Source organism: Gobio gobio, assembly GCF_949357685.1.
Source record: "Gobio gobio genome assembly, chromosome: 4".
Classification (NCBI taxonomy): domain Eukaryota; kingdom Metazoa; phylum Chordata; class Actinopteri; order Cypriniformes; family Gobionidae; genus Gobio; species Gobio gobio.
Genome location: NC_137100.1, coordinates 3,935,005 through 3,951,287, shown reverse-complemented (window position 1 = coordinate 3,951,287; position 16,283 = coordinate 3,935,005). Strand labels below are relative to the sequence as shown.

At 40.3% G+C, this 16,283-nt stretch overlaps 1 protein-coding gene across 8 annotated transcripts in view; it reads right to left on the bottom strand.

Annotated features, from left to right (window-relative positions):
• The window catches only part of mtmr4 (myotubularin related protein 4), a 140,348-nt gene that overhangs the window by 89,464 nt on the left and 34,601 nt on the right, over positions 1–16,283 (bottom strand). The window lies entirely within an intron of this gene.

Genomic DNA, 16,283 nt, shown 5'->3' with positions numbered 1-16,283 from the left:
ACACACACACACACACCCGGACGCGTTTCCTTCAGTGTAACGGCTCACTTCATCAGATCAAACTAATCCAGAATATAAAAACTAACACAATATAAAGCAATATGTGTGCTTAAATACACAATTTTGCAATTTTTTATAATGTTTATACATTTTAAATAGGATTTTTTTATTTATTATTATGTTTTATATTCATATTAATTTTAATACTAGGGATGCATTTTATTTCCTTAAATGTTAAATCATTTTAATCTTATTTTATATTGTTTCATTCTATTTCATAGAACGATAGATAACATGATGAAACGATAGACAGAACGATAGAACCATAGACAGAACGATAAAACAATAGACAGAGCGATAGAACCATAGACAGAATGATAAAACGATAAAACGATAGACAGAGCGATAGAACCATAGACAGAATGATAAAACGATAAAACGATAGACAGAGCGATAGAACCATAGACAGAACGATAAAACGATAGACAGAGCGATAGAACCATAGACAGAACGATAAAACAATAGACAGAACGATAGAACCATAGACAGAATGATAAAACGATAAAACGATAGACAGAGCGATAGAACCATAGACAGAACGATAAAACGATAGACAGAGCGATAGAACCATAGACAGAACGATAAAACGATAGACAGAGCGATAGAACCATAGACAGAACGATAAAACGATAGACAGAGCGATAGAACCATAGACATAACGATAAAACGATAGACAGAGCGATAGAACCATAGACAGAACGATAAAACGATAGACAGAGCGATAGAACCATAGACAGAACGATAAAACAATAGACAGAGCGATAGAACCATAGACCGAGCAAACGATAGACAGAGCAATAGAACCAAAGACAGAACGATAAAACAATAGACAGAGCGATAGAACCATAGACGGAGCAAACGATAGACAGAGCGATAGAACCATAGACAGAACGATAAAACGATAGACAGAGCGATAGAACCAAAGACAGAACGATAAAACAATAGACAGAGCGATAGAACCATAGACCGAGCAAACGATAGACAGAGCAATAGAACCAAAGACAGAACGATAAAACAATAGACAGAGCGATAGAACCATAGACCGAGCAAACGATAGACAGAGCGATAGAACCATAGACAGAACGATAAAACAATAGACAGAGCGATAGAACCAAAGACAGAACGATAAAACAATAGACAGAGCGATAGAACCATAGACCGAGCAAACGATAGACAGAGCGATAGAACCATAGACAGAACGATAAAACAATAGACAGAGCGATAGAACCATAGACCGAGCAAACGATAGACAGAGCGATAGAACCATAGACAGAACGATAAAACAATAGACAGAGCGATAGAACCATAGACCGAGCAAACGATAGACAGAGCGATAGAACCATAGACAGAACGATAAAACAATAGACAGAGCGATAGAACCATAGACCGAGCAAACGATAGACAGAGCGATAGAACCATAGACAGAATGATAAAACGATATAACGATAGACAGAGCAAACGATAGACAGAGCGATAGAACCATAGACAGAATGATAAAACGATATAACGATAGACAGAGCAAACGATAGACAGAGGGATAAAACAAAAGACAGAACAATAGAACCCTAGACCGAGAAAACGATAGACAGAGGGATAAAACGATAGAGTGATAGAACGATAGATAGAACGATACAGAACGACATAACAGAACGATAGAGTGAACGATAGACAGAACGATAGAACCATAGACAGAATGATAAAACGATATAACGATAGACAGAGCCAACAATAGACAGAGCGAACGAGAGACAGAGGGATAAAATGATAGACAGAACAATAGAACCATAGACAGAATGATAAAACGATATAACGATAGACAGAGCGAACGATAGACAGAGCGATAGAACCATAGACAGAACGATAAAACAATAGACAGAGCGATAGAACCATAGACCGAGCAAACGATAGACAGAGCGATAGAACCATAGACAGAACGATAAAACAATAGACAGAGCGATAGAACCATAGACCGAGCAAACGATAGACAGAGCGATAGAACCATAGACAGAATGATAAAACGATATAACGATAGACAGAGCAAACGATAGACAGAGGGATAAAACAAAAGACAGAACAATAGAACCCTAGACCGAGAAAACGATAGACAGAGGGATAAAACGATAGAGTGATAGAACGATAGATAGAACGATACAGAACGACATAACAGAACGATAGAGTGAACGATAGACAGAACGATAGAACCATAGACAGAATGATAAAACGATATAACGATAGACAGAGCCAACAATAGACAGAGCGAACGAGAGACAGAGGGATAAAATGATAGACAGAACAATAGAACCATAGACAGAATGATAAAACGATATAACGATAGACAGAGCGAACGATAGACAGAGCGAACGAGAGACAGAGGGATAAAACGATAGACAGAACAATAGAACCATAGACAGAATGATAAAACAATATCACGATAGACAGAGCGAACGAATGACAGAGGGATAAAACGATAGACAGAACAATAGAACCATAGACAGAATGATACAACAATATAACGATAGACAAAGCGAACGATAGACAGAGGGATAAAACGATAGACAGAACCATAGACCGAGCAAATGATAGACAGAACGATAGAACCATAGACAGGATAAAAAGATATAACGATAGACAGAGCGAGCAATTGACAGAACGATAGAACCATAGACAGAATGATAAAACGATAGACAGAGCGAACGATAGACAGAATGATAAAACGATAGACAGAGCGAACGATAGACAGAATGATAAAACGATAGACAGAGCGAACGATAGACAGAATGATAAAACGATAGACAGAACAATAGAACCATAGACCGAGCAAATGATAGACAGAATGATAAAAAGATATAACGATAGACAGAGCGAGCAATTGACAGAACGATAGAACCATAGACAGAATGATAAAACGATATAACGATAGACAGAGTGAACAATAGACAGAATGATAAAACGTTAGACAGAACAATAGAACCATAGACCGAGCAAATGATAGACAGAATGATTAAAAGATATAACGATAGACAGAGCGTGCAATTGACAGAACGATAGAACCATAGACAGAATGATAAAACGATATAACGATAGACAGAACAATAGACAGATAATAATAATCCTGTTTAAAATTATATATTATAAACATCTAAAATGTAAAACAATTATTTAAATAAAACTGTATTTTACAACACATTTGATCTTTCTATCGGTTTATCTCTGTCTGTTGTTTTATCTATTGTTTTATCGTTCGTTTTATCCCTCTGTCTATCGTTCGCTCTGTCTATCGTTATATCGTTTTATCATTCTGTCTATGGTTCTATCGTTCTGTCTATCGTTATATCGTTTTATCATTCTGTCTATGGTTCTATCGCTCTGTCTATCATTATATCGTTTTATCATTCTGTCTATGGTTCTATCGCTCTGTCTATCGTTATATCGTTTTATCATTCTGTCTATGGTTCTATCGTTCTGTCTATCGTTATATCGTTTTATCATTCTGTCTATGGTTCTATCGCTCTGTCTATCGTTATATCGTTTTATCATTCTGTCTATCGTTATATCGTTTTATCATTCTGTCTATGGTTCTATCGTTCTGTCTATCGTTATATCGTTTTATCATTCTGTCTATGGTTCTATCGCTCTGTCTATCGTTATATCGTTTTATCATTCTGTCTATGGTTCTATCGTTCTGTCTATCGTTATATCGTTTTATCATTCTGTCTATGGTTCTATCGCTCTGTCTATCGTTATATCGTTTTATCATTCTGTCTATGGTTCTATCGCTCTGTCTATCGTTATATCGTTTTATCATTCTGTCTATGGTTCTATCGCTCTGTCTATCGTTATATCGTTTTATCATTCTGTCTATGGTTCTATCGTTCTGTCTATCGTTATATCGTTTTATCATTCTGTCTATGGTTCTATCGCTCTGTCTATCGTTATATCGTTTTATCATTCTGTCTATGGTTCTATCGCTCTGTCTATCGTTATATCGTTTTATCATTCTGTCTATGGTTCTATCGCTCTGTCTATCGTTATATCGTTTTATCATTCTGTCTATGGTTCTATCGTTCTGTCTATCGTTATATCGTTTTATCATTCTGTCTATGGTTCTATCGCTCTGTCTATCGTTATATCGTTTTATCATTCTGTCTATGGTTCTATCGTTCTGTCTATCGTTATATCATTCTGTCTATGGTTCTATCGTTCTGTCTATCGTTATATCGTTTTATCATTCTGTCTATGGTTCTATCGCTCTGTCTATCGTTATATCGTTTTATCATTCTGTCTATGGTTCTATCGCTCTGTCTATCGTTATATCGTTTTATCATTCTGTCTATGGTTCTATCGCTCTGTCTATCGTTATATCGTTTTATCATTCTGTCTATGGTTCTATCGCTCTGTCTATCGTTATATCGTTTTATCATTCCGTCTATGGTTCTATCGTTCTGTCTATCGTTATATCGTTTTATCATTCCGTCTATGGTTCTATCGTTCTGTCTATCGTTATATCGTTTTATCATTCCGTCTATGGTTCTATCGTTCTGTCTATCGTTATATCGTTTTATCATTCTGTCTATGGTTCTATCGTTCGGTCTATCGTTATATCGTTTTATCATTCTGTCTATGGTTCTATCGTTCGGTCTATCGTTATATCGTTTTATCATTCTGTCTATGGTTCTATCGTTCTGTCTATCGTTATATCGTTTTATCATTCTGTCTATGGTTCAATTGTTCTGTCTATTATATTATGAAGAATGTTGCATTGTATCTTTTGTCCAATGGCTGCCATCATCTCTTCTTCTGTGCTCCAGAAACTCACACAACACGAGGGCGAGTAAATGACGGCAACATTTGGGTGCACTGTCCCTTTAAGAGCCACAAACACTCTGCATACACACAATAAAACCCCACCAGCGACACCAATCACATGCTCCTCAAGTTCACTCATCCCTCAGTGTCAGTTCTGTCTCCGGATCCGCGGCGATGCTGTGCTGCAGCGGGGGGGAGGGGACGCATCAGAGAGCAGTCACGATGGGCGAGAGACACCCAGAGAGAGAGAGAGAGAGAGAGAGAGAGAGAGAGAGAGAGAGAGAGAGAGAGAGAGAGAGAGAGAGAGAATACGCAGCAGCACCAGTGACACAGCATTCTTCAGCATCTCGCCCTCCCTCCATCTCCATTGTAACATGCTGAGGGAGACTCGCTCTGCAATTACCCAGCATGCATCACTGCCGGCACTAAAAGGACATGCAGTCCCGTCTCTAAGAGAGAGTCGCTCAGAGCGTGACGAACGTGCCGTTCCCGAGGGTCATTCCTACCATGCAGAACATTATGTCCACGTCTTTTTATTGAATAAAATAGCAGTTCATTTTCTAAGTCCAACATAAAGGTTCCCAAGTTTGAGTTATTACCATGATATATTAAATTCACACTAACATGGAAAATCATACGAGTTATTTTCTAAGTCAACATAAGGGTGAATTATAAATGAATATCCCACTTTTAAAGCTCGTCTTCAACACTGGGAATCTCATCGGCGCATGACAATGAATGATTTAAGCTCTTTAGGATATAAAGTCACGACTCGACCACATGACACAATTACAGACACACATGAGCATCTAAAGGGTGCAAAACACAACATATATACGCTATATTGCCAAAAGTAATGGGAAGAAGTGGAAGCTATTGGGAACAACAGCAACTCGGCCAATCACAGAGCGGGGTCAGCGCATGCTGAGGGTCACAGAAGTCGCTCCAGACCTCCAAACTACTGTGTCCTTCAGATGAGCTCAAGATCAGTGTGTAGAGCTTCATGGAATGGGTTTCCATGGCCAAGCTGCTCATCCAGGCCTTACATCACCAAGAGCAATGCAAAGCGCAGGATGCAGTGGGGTAAAGCGCGCCGCCACTGGACTCTAGAGCAGTGAGACGTGTTCTCTGGAGTGACCAATCACGCTTCTCTCTGGCAATCCCATGGACGAGTCTGGGTTTGGTGGTTGCCAGGAGAACGGGGGGATTATGGGGTGGAGTTGTTTTTCAGGAGTTGGGATTGGCCCTTTAGTTCCAGTGAAAGGAACTCTTAAAGGGTTAGTTCACCCAAAAATGAAAATTCTGTCATTAATTACTCACCCTTATGTCGTTCGAGACCCGTAAGACCTCCGTTCATATTCGGAACACAAATGAAGATATTTTAGTGTAAAGCTGATGCTGAGAAAGGCTTCAGATAGGCCTCCATTGGCATTCAGTACACTTATACTCCCAAGACGGATAAAAGGCTCTCAAAACATCGTTACAAAGTCCATCTCACCACAGTGACTCTACAATAATCTTACGATGCGACGACAATAGTTTTTGTGCGAAAAAAAAAATCAAAATAACACCTTTATCCAGCTTGTTATTGTCTTCCGCGTGTGCCTCCACGACGCATGCGCGAGAATATGACGTAGCGCCGGGGTTCGGGAATCCATGAAATGCACACTTTAGCCCCATTTTGAGAACTACGCCGAGACCTAAAGCACGATCAATGTAGAATCCAACAGCTTAGACACGCGCGTCTTCCTCTGATAGTAAACAAATCACTTCTGGGTCATCTGTCCGAACGCCGGATCTGCGTCATATTCTCGCGCATGCGTCGTGGAGGCACACGCGGAAGGCAATAACAAGCTGGATAAAGGTGTTATTTTGATTTTTTTTTTGCGCACAAAAACTATTGTCGTCGCATCGTAAGATTATTGTAGAGTCACTGTGGTGAGATGGACTTTGTAACGATGTTTTGAGAGCCTTTTATCCGTCTTGGGAGTATAAGTGTACTGAATGCCAATGGAGGCCTATCTGAAGCCTTTCTCAGCATCAGCTTTCAACAAAAATATCTTCATTTGTGTTCCGAATATGAACGGAGGTCTTACGGGTCTCGAACGACATAAGGGTGAGTAATTAATGACAGAATTTTCATTTTTGGGTGAACTAACCCTTTAATGCTTCAAGACATTTTGGACAATTTCATGCTCCCAACTTTGTGGGAGCAGTTTGGAGACGGCCCCTTCCTGTCCCAGCATGACGTCGGTCCATAAAGACATGGATGAGTGAGTTTGGTGTGGAGGAACTTGAATGGCCTGCACAGAGTCCTAACGATAGAACAACCAATCGACAGAGCGATAGAATGACCAATAGAATGATAGAATGACTGAACAATAGAACAACCGAACAATAGAACAACTGATTGATAGAACAATCGATAGAACGAAAGACACATGGAACGACCGATAGAACAACAGATAGATTAAAACTAACAATAGAACGACTGATAGATTAAAACTAACAATAGAACGACTGATAGATTAAAACGACCGATAGAACGACCGATAGATTAAAACTACCGATAGAACGACCGATAGATTAAAACTACCGATAGAACGACCGATAGATTAAAACTACCGATAGAACGACCGATAGATTAAAACTAACGATTAAAACTACCGATAGAACGAACAATAGAACGACCGATAGATTAAAACGACCGATATAACAACAGATAGATTAAAACGACCGATAGATTAAAACGACCGATAGAACGACCGATAGATTAAAACTACCGATAGAACGACCGATAGATTAAAACTACCGATAGAACGACGATAGATTAAAACTAACGATTAAAACTACAGATAGAACGAACAATAGAACGACTGATAGATTAAAACGACCGATAGAACGACCGATAGATTAAAACTACCGATAGAACGTCCGATAGATTAAAACTAACGATTAAAACTACCGATAGAACGAACAATAGAACGACTGATAGATTAAAACGACCGATAGAACAACAGATAGATTAAAACGACCGATAGAACGACCGATAGATTAAAACTACCGATAGAACGACCGATAGATTAAAACTACCGATAGAACGACCGATAGATTAAAACTAACGATTAAAACTACCGATAGAACGAACAATAGAACGACCGATAGATTAAAACGACCGATAGAACGACTGATAGATTAAAACTAACGATAGAACGACCGATAGATTAAAACGACCGATAGAACGACTGATAGATTAAAACGACTGATAGATTAAAACTAACGATAGAACGACTGATAGATTAAAACGACCGATAGAACGACTGATAGATTAAAACTAACGATAGAACGACCGATAGATTAAAACTAACGATAGAACGACCGATAGATTAAAACTAACGATAGAACGACCGATAGATTAAAACTAACGATAGAACGACTGATAGATTAAAACTAACGATAGAACGACCGATAGATTAAAACTAACGATATAACGACAGATAGATTAAAACTAACGATAGAACGACCGATAGATTAAAACTAACGATAGAACGACCGATAGATTAAAACTAACGATAGAACGACAGATAGATTAAAACTAACGATAGAACGACCGATAGATTAAAACTAACGATAGAACGACCGATAGATTAAAACTAACGATAGAACGACTGATAGATTAAAACTAACGATTGAACGACCGATAGATTAAAACTAACGATTGAACGACCGATAGATTAAAACGACCGATAGAATGACCGATAGATTAAAACTAACGATAGAACGACTGATAGATTAAAACTAACGATAGAACGACCGATAGATTAAAACTAACAATAGAACGACTGATAGATTAAAACAATAGAACGACTGATAGATTAAAACTAACGATAGAACGACTGATAGATTAAAACTAACGATAGAACGACTGATAGATTAAAACTAACGATAGAACGACTGATAGATTAAAACTAACAATAGAACGGCCGATAGATTAAAACTAACGATAGAACGACCGATAGATTAAAACTAACAATAGAACGGCCGATAGATTAAAACTAACAACAGAACGGCCGATAGATTAAAACTAACGATAGAACGACCGATAGATTAAAACTAACAATAGAACGACCGATAGATTAAAACTAACAATAGAACGACCGATAGATTAAAACTAACAATAGAACGACTGATAGATTAAAACTAACGATAGAACGACCGATAGATTAAAACTAACGATAGAACGACCGATAGATTAAAACTAACAATAGAACGACTGATAGATTAAAACTAACGATAGAACGACCGATAGATTAAAACTAACAATAGAACGACCGATAGATTAAAACTAACGATAGAATGACAGATAGATTAAAACTAACAATAGAACGACTGATAGATTAAAACTAACGATAGAACGACCGATAGATTAAAACGACGATAGAACGGCCGATTATGGTGTGGGTTGTTTTTCAGGGCTTGGCCCCTTAGTTCCAGGGAAAGGAACTCTTAATGCTTCAAGACATTTTGGACAATTTCATGCTCCCAACTTTGTGGGAACAGTTTGGGGACGGCCCCTTCCTGTCCCAGTGCACAAAGCGTCTCCATAAAGACATGGATGAGCGAGTTTGGTGTGAAGGAACTTGAGTCCTGACCTCAACCCGATAGAACAGCTTTGGGATGAATTAAAGCGGAGACTGAGAGCCAGCGGGAGAGAGAGAGAAAACTGGTAGAGCTGATGGAGTTCATTAGTGTGGCCTTTTGACTCCATGACACTTATTTTTAGGAAAGTTGGACACAAACAAACTGACCTTTCCACACGTCTCACACACACACACACACACACACGTCGTTACCCTGTAACCTGACATGCACGTAACACACGCATGACAGAGGGACTTAAAGAAGGAAAATCTACAAAAACACCAACAACTGGCTCATAAACGCACGATCCATCAGAGCCTGAAGAAAACAATCACTGTCAATCATACATCAATGCACAACAACTAACAACAAACATTTGAGTAATGCATGATAATCAAGTAGACGAATCAAAACACCATTATATACACATAACACTAAACATTCAGATTAGTGATAGAAAGATAGAATGACAGATAGAAGAATAGAATGACAGGGAGAGAAAACTGGTAGAGCTGGTAGAGCATAGGTGTGTGAATCAGTGCGACATGACCTTCTGACTCCATCAGGCAACACTTATTTTTAGGGAAGTTGGACACCCTGTCACAGACAAAATTATCTTTCAGCACAACACACACCTCATGTCTCTCACACACACACACCTCACGTCTCACACACACAAACACACACATACAGGTTCCCCTGTAACCTGACGTGCAAATCTACCAAAACTCCAACAACTGACTCGTAATTGACCTTTCGGTAAGCCCCGCCCCTCGAACGCAGATGAGCCAATGGCAGTTGCGTATCAGTTGCATGGGGATCGGAACTCGGACATCTTTAGGTTTCAGCGCCAAAACATTGGAAAATTCGCTCCCATCGGTTTGATGTTGTTTATGCTACAAAAATGGTAAAACGATGTGTCTTAACTGTTCTCACGTCATGTAACGTTAAGAGTGTAGGTCACAAACACAAACGAAGGTCTACATTTCAGTGCATCTCTCCACATTAAGAGAGTTAAATGTAAATTAATTTAATCTATTAAAAAGATACATGGAACAACTGATAGATCAACCAACCGACAGAGCGATAGAATGACCAATAGAACAGCAGATAGACTGTCAGAACGATAGAACAACCAACCGACTGAACAATAGAACGACTGATAGATAGAACGACCAATAGAACAACAGATGGATTAAAACTACCGATAGAACGACCAATAGAACGACTGAACAATAGAAAGATTGATAGATAGAACAACCGATAGAACGAACGATAGATTAAAACTACCGATAGAACAATCGGTAGAACATGGTAGAACGACCAATAGACGTCCGGTAAAACGACCAATAGAACGGCCGGTAGAATGACCAATAGAACGGCCGGTAGAATGACCAATAGAACGGCTGGTAGAACGACCAATAGAACGACCAATAGAGCGGCCGATAGAACGACTAATAGAATGGCTAGTAGAATGACCGGTAGAACGACCAAAAGAAGGACTAATAGAACGGCCGGTAGAACGAACAATAGAAGTCCGGTAGAACGTCCAAATAGAACGGCCGGTAGAAATGACCAATTGAACGGCCGGTAGAACGACCAATAGAACGGCCAGTAGAACGACCAATAGAACGGCCGGTAGAACGACCGATAGAATGACCAATAGAGCGGCCAATAGAACGACCAATGGAACGACAGATAGAATGACCAATAGAGCAGCCAATAGAACGACCAATAGAACGACCAATAGAACGACCGATAGAACGACCGATAGAACGACCGATAGAACGACCGATAGAACGACCGATAGAACGACCAATAGAGCGGCCAACAGAACGAACAATAGAACGGCCGGTAGAACGACCAATAGAACGGCCGGTAGAACAACCAATAGAACGGCCGGTAGAACGACCAATAGAACGGCTGGTAGAACGACCGGTAGAGCGACCAATAGAACAGCCGGTAGAACGACCAATAGAACAGCCGGTAGAACGACCAATAGAACGACCGATAGAACGACCAATAGAACGGCCGGTAGAACGACCAATAGAACGGCTGGTAGAACGACCGGTAGAGCGACCAATAGAACAGCCAATAGAACGACCAATAGAACGACCGGTAGAACAACCAATAGAATGGCTAGTAGAACGACCGGTAGAGCGACCAATAGAACAGCCAATAGAACGACCAATAGAACGACCGGTAGAACAACCAATAGAATGGCTAGTAGAACGACCGGTAGAGCGACCAATAGAACGGCCAGTAGAACGACCGGTAGAGCGACCAATAGAATGGCTAGTAGAACGACCGGTAGAGCGACCAATAGAATGGCTAGTAGAACGACCGGTAGAGCGACCAATAGAATGGCTAGTAGAACGACCGGTAGAGCGACCAATAGAACGGCCAGTAGAACGACCGGTAGAGCGACCAATAGAACGGCCAGTAGAACGACCGGTAGAACGACCAATAGAACGGCCGGTAGAACGACCAATAGAACAACCGGTAGAACAACCAATAGAATGGCTAGTAGAACGACCGGTAGAGTGACCAATAGAACGGCCAGTAGAACGACCGGTAGAGTGACCAATAGAACGGCCAGTAGAACGACCGGTAGAATAGGGATGAAACGGTATGGAAATTTAACATCACGATTATAGTGACCCAAATTATCACGGTTATCAATATTATCACGGTTTTGTTCAAACGAGATGAAAGTGTTCAAAAAGAACAGATGCACACACTTAAAACATTTCAACAAGTTTTATATTTGAAATTCAACCAACAACAAATAACTAAAGCAGCTCTAAGCACTTTTTTAAGCTAGATTCTGTGGGATTTCCTTCCTTAATGGCCGTCATCAATAGCAACGCATAACACATAAATAATAATAATTTGTCGTATATATTATAATCTCTAGTATTATCACTGTAAATATATTCCCAAGCAATATTCTCATCAGTGTTCTATCAGACACATTTAAATCTAGCATATTTTGTGTTAGAGCCCAAACAGTATCCTAGTGCAATAATGCATATCCATATTTCCATATGATTTGACAGTTTATTTTATTAAATATCAAAATGTGTGCATCATACCTGACACTTAGATGAACACTTTACAGTCTTTTTATGACTGTCATTCTCTTCAAATGCTATTGAAGTTTGAAACGTGTATAACGTTACCAATGTTGTATGTAACTTTACAGACGGTCCCTAAATTCGCCTGCGTTATGCCAGTCATATCAGATGCTCTGTGGTTCTGCTGTGTTTTTTTTAAACCATTGTCGCTGCTGAAATAGAACAAAAACAGTCATCCACTGTATGATGAATGAATCTCCTGCGTACAACACACGTTTATCGCTGATCTGAGTGCAGATTTCAGCGAGTGAGCGCGGCGCGCGCGCTCTGAACAAAACTCCGCTAATCTGAACGCCTCTGATTTAGAGACATTGCATTCATAAACTCAATAGAAACACGTGTAAGTGCTTATAATGCGCAACGCGATTATAACAGATGGCTTTTGAGAAGACTATTATAAGTTCAACAGCCAGAGTGGCTAGTGTGCAGCCGAAATAACGTTACACTCGCAAATGGCGGTTGTTAATGTGAAGCCCTGATTATTATCCCTTAAATGTTACCCTAGTCTTGTCTGAATTTGTTCGTTCGCTTCACGTTATTATTTGCCAGACGTAGGTTTGGTATTGAGGTCAAAGTCCACTTGCCTTGCGTTCGTAGTTTTGAAGTGTTTTCCCTATTGCAGCGACTTTCTTCTGGCATGTTCTGCAGACAAGGTGACCATCTTAGATTAAGTTTCCCTCAGGACTTATGTAAAAGCCAAAATATGACCACGCCTCAGATTTGGTCCTTTTAGAAGGCAGAACAATCCCCCAAGTGCTGTCACTGCTTTCTGCCATTTATTCTCATTCAGAAAACAGCGGTGCGCCAGACTGACGCTGACTGGACAAGATTTACCGCGAGTTTTCACAACCGTGATAATCACACGCGGTTTTAATGATAATAAAATTTTATACGATATTACTAACCGTCACTAAATTTTATCGTGGTTTATCGTGAAACCGGTAATCGTTTCATCCCTACGGTAGAACGACCAATAGAACGGCCGGTAGAACGACCAATAGAACAAACGGTAGAACAACCAATAGAATGGCTAGTAGAACGACCGGTAGAACGACCAATAGACGTCCGGTAGAATGACCAATAAAACGACCAATAGAATGACCGGTAGAACAACCAATAGAATGCTTGATAGACAAAACAATAGAACGGCCGATAAACAGAACGACAGGTAGAGCGACCGACAGACAGATATCAGTCATGGAAATTAACTGAAGCCTGGCTATAGAGCGAGTGATTCATGCACATCCATGTTTACGGGTTTCCCTTGAACTCAAGAGCTGGAAGAGAGTCTTAATGTGTTTGTCTGAAGCTCCCGGGGCCATAAACCAGCTCAGCCTGTGTTTTACCACTGAAACCATACCCAGTTACACTGTAATGCACGTTTCCATGCGGAGAACACACACACAGGTGAGCTCAGAGGGTGACATCATGTGTGTTCAGCCCCACCTTCACACAGACAAAAAAAAGGTAAAAGATCCTTTGTGTCATCTCTTACCACACACAATACCTGCTGGAGAACACCTCAGTCAAACTCAATACCGCTGCGTTACTTCCCGACCCGGTGTGAGTGAAAGGAGACGACACTTCGACAGGAACTCAATGTGTGTGTGTGTGTGTGAATCAATTGTGTTTATCAGGTGTTCATCAATACTAGCTCAGATGGAAACCATATTTTCTGAAATCCATTTGCTCAACAGAAAATGCTCATGAGAATAATGTACAAATGCTCTAAACACAACAACAACATAAAAATATAGCTGCAAGCAGCAAAACCGGGGCCAAGCGCAAAGAAAAAGACAAGACATGCCAAAATATGCTGGCAATGTCAGATCAACTGCAGCAATGAGCAACTGAAGACCTATTAAGGTGATTTTAGGCAAAATAGCTGTAAAATGATAAATACAGTCAATAATAATGATTCATGATTTATCACTTTCAACCAATAGGTGGCACAGTTACGAAATTGATGTGGTGTGGTCAGAATAAGGGAACAATGACATGCAAAGATTGGTGTCAATATATCAAAGCAGGAATCTAATCCGTCCTGAATCTGACGAGACCACTTTTATGATTTTTGGACAAACGGTTCAAAAGTTATAAGCTAAAACAGCCATTTTTCGTACCTCCGTACCAGTAGGTGGCGCTGCGCCGAAACACTGCATGTTGCCTCAGGTCATGCTTGTGATGACATGTACCAAGTTTGGTTTGAACACGATAAAGCGTTGCGGAGATACAGCCTTAAGTGTGTTTTTGCAACCGCTACGTAAAATTTGTTTGCGCGTTTATCGAAAATGATTTGACGAATCTACTTGAATTCCATGTTTTTTTGTCAGCATGGTCTGAAGATGATCTGGTTAAAGTTGTGCGCAAATCGCATTAACCGTCTAGGACGAGTTCGCAAAAGTAGGTTTTTTGGAAAATTCAAAATGGCGGGAATTTTTTTATGACGGAAAATGACGTCATAGGGTGCAATCGAATCGTCTTGAGCCAAGGAATCAGAGGAAAAACTAGAATTTTGTTTCTAGCCCTTATGGTTCAAAAGTTATTAGCATAAACATGAGTCAAATTTTGGACTGATGGTGGCGCTAGAGGGATTGAGTTAGAGACTCCAAATTCGCTATGGTGACATTTCAGACTGTCCTCTATTAGTGTGCCAAATTTCGGAAGATGAATTATAATAATAGGAACGCTAACGGTTTCAATAGGTGCCTTCGCACCTTCGGTGCTTGGCCCCTAAAAACATTAGTCTCAAGAAAACACAATTAAAGAGCGCAGCACAATGGAAACCAGTAGAACCATTGACCGTCTCCACTCGCCCAGAACACAGAACCGGCGTCAGGCCCGGGATTCCCATCCGCTCGCACAGGTTCAGGGAGACCTCAGCCTGGTTTCTACAGGGGTTTATGAGCAGCTCTTGGCACGAGCTCTGTTCTGGACGGGCCGCAGTGCACATGGAGCTTTACAGCCGGGCTTGAGGAAAATGAGGCACAGGCCGGGCTTTGTTTACGGAGCACACTAAGTGTTTAATGAGCGCCGAGGGGACGCCACATCATAATGGAAAACCACACTTCAGCCACGGCTTTACACTTCACTACTCACTGAAACTGAATAGAGTTCAACAAAAGCATCCACAACAAGTTTAAACTGCTGACAATGTGCATTATCAGGAAAAACTGTGCATTATAAACACAGAAAAAATTCTGATCTGATATGTTTGAAACGTATATGCACTAGTGTTAGGCCGATATATGAGATTTTTACGTGCATCGGCTGATTCAAGGCTGCTGCGTTCGCCGATATTTTTTCCCTGCATTATTTACAGACAGGCGTCCACAGGGCAGCTCTCACCGTCTTCAAACTCTCTTGCTCTGCCTCCCTCGCGCATATTAATCAAAATCAATTGAGAATTGACACGATGGTAAAAGGTCCGAAGACTGAAGTTTCACGGTGAGTATTGGGAGATTTTCTCCTGAATTACCGCTGGTGTTGCTCTACAAGAGATTAAGTGAAGTGCACCTACACTCTAAAAAATGCTGGGTTAAAAATAACCCAAGTTGGGTTGAAAATGGACTAACCCAGCAATTGGGTTGTTTTAAGCAAACATTTAACCCAACCGCTGGGTCAAAACAACTCAATTGC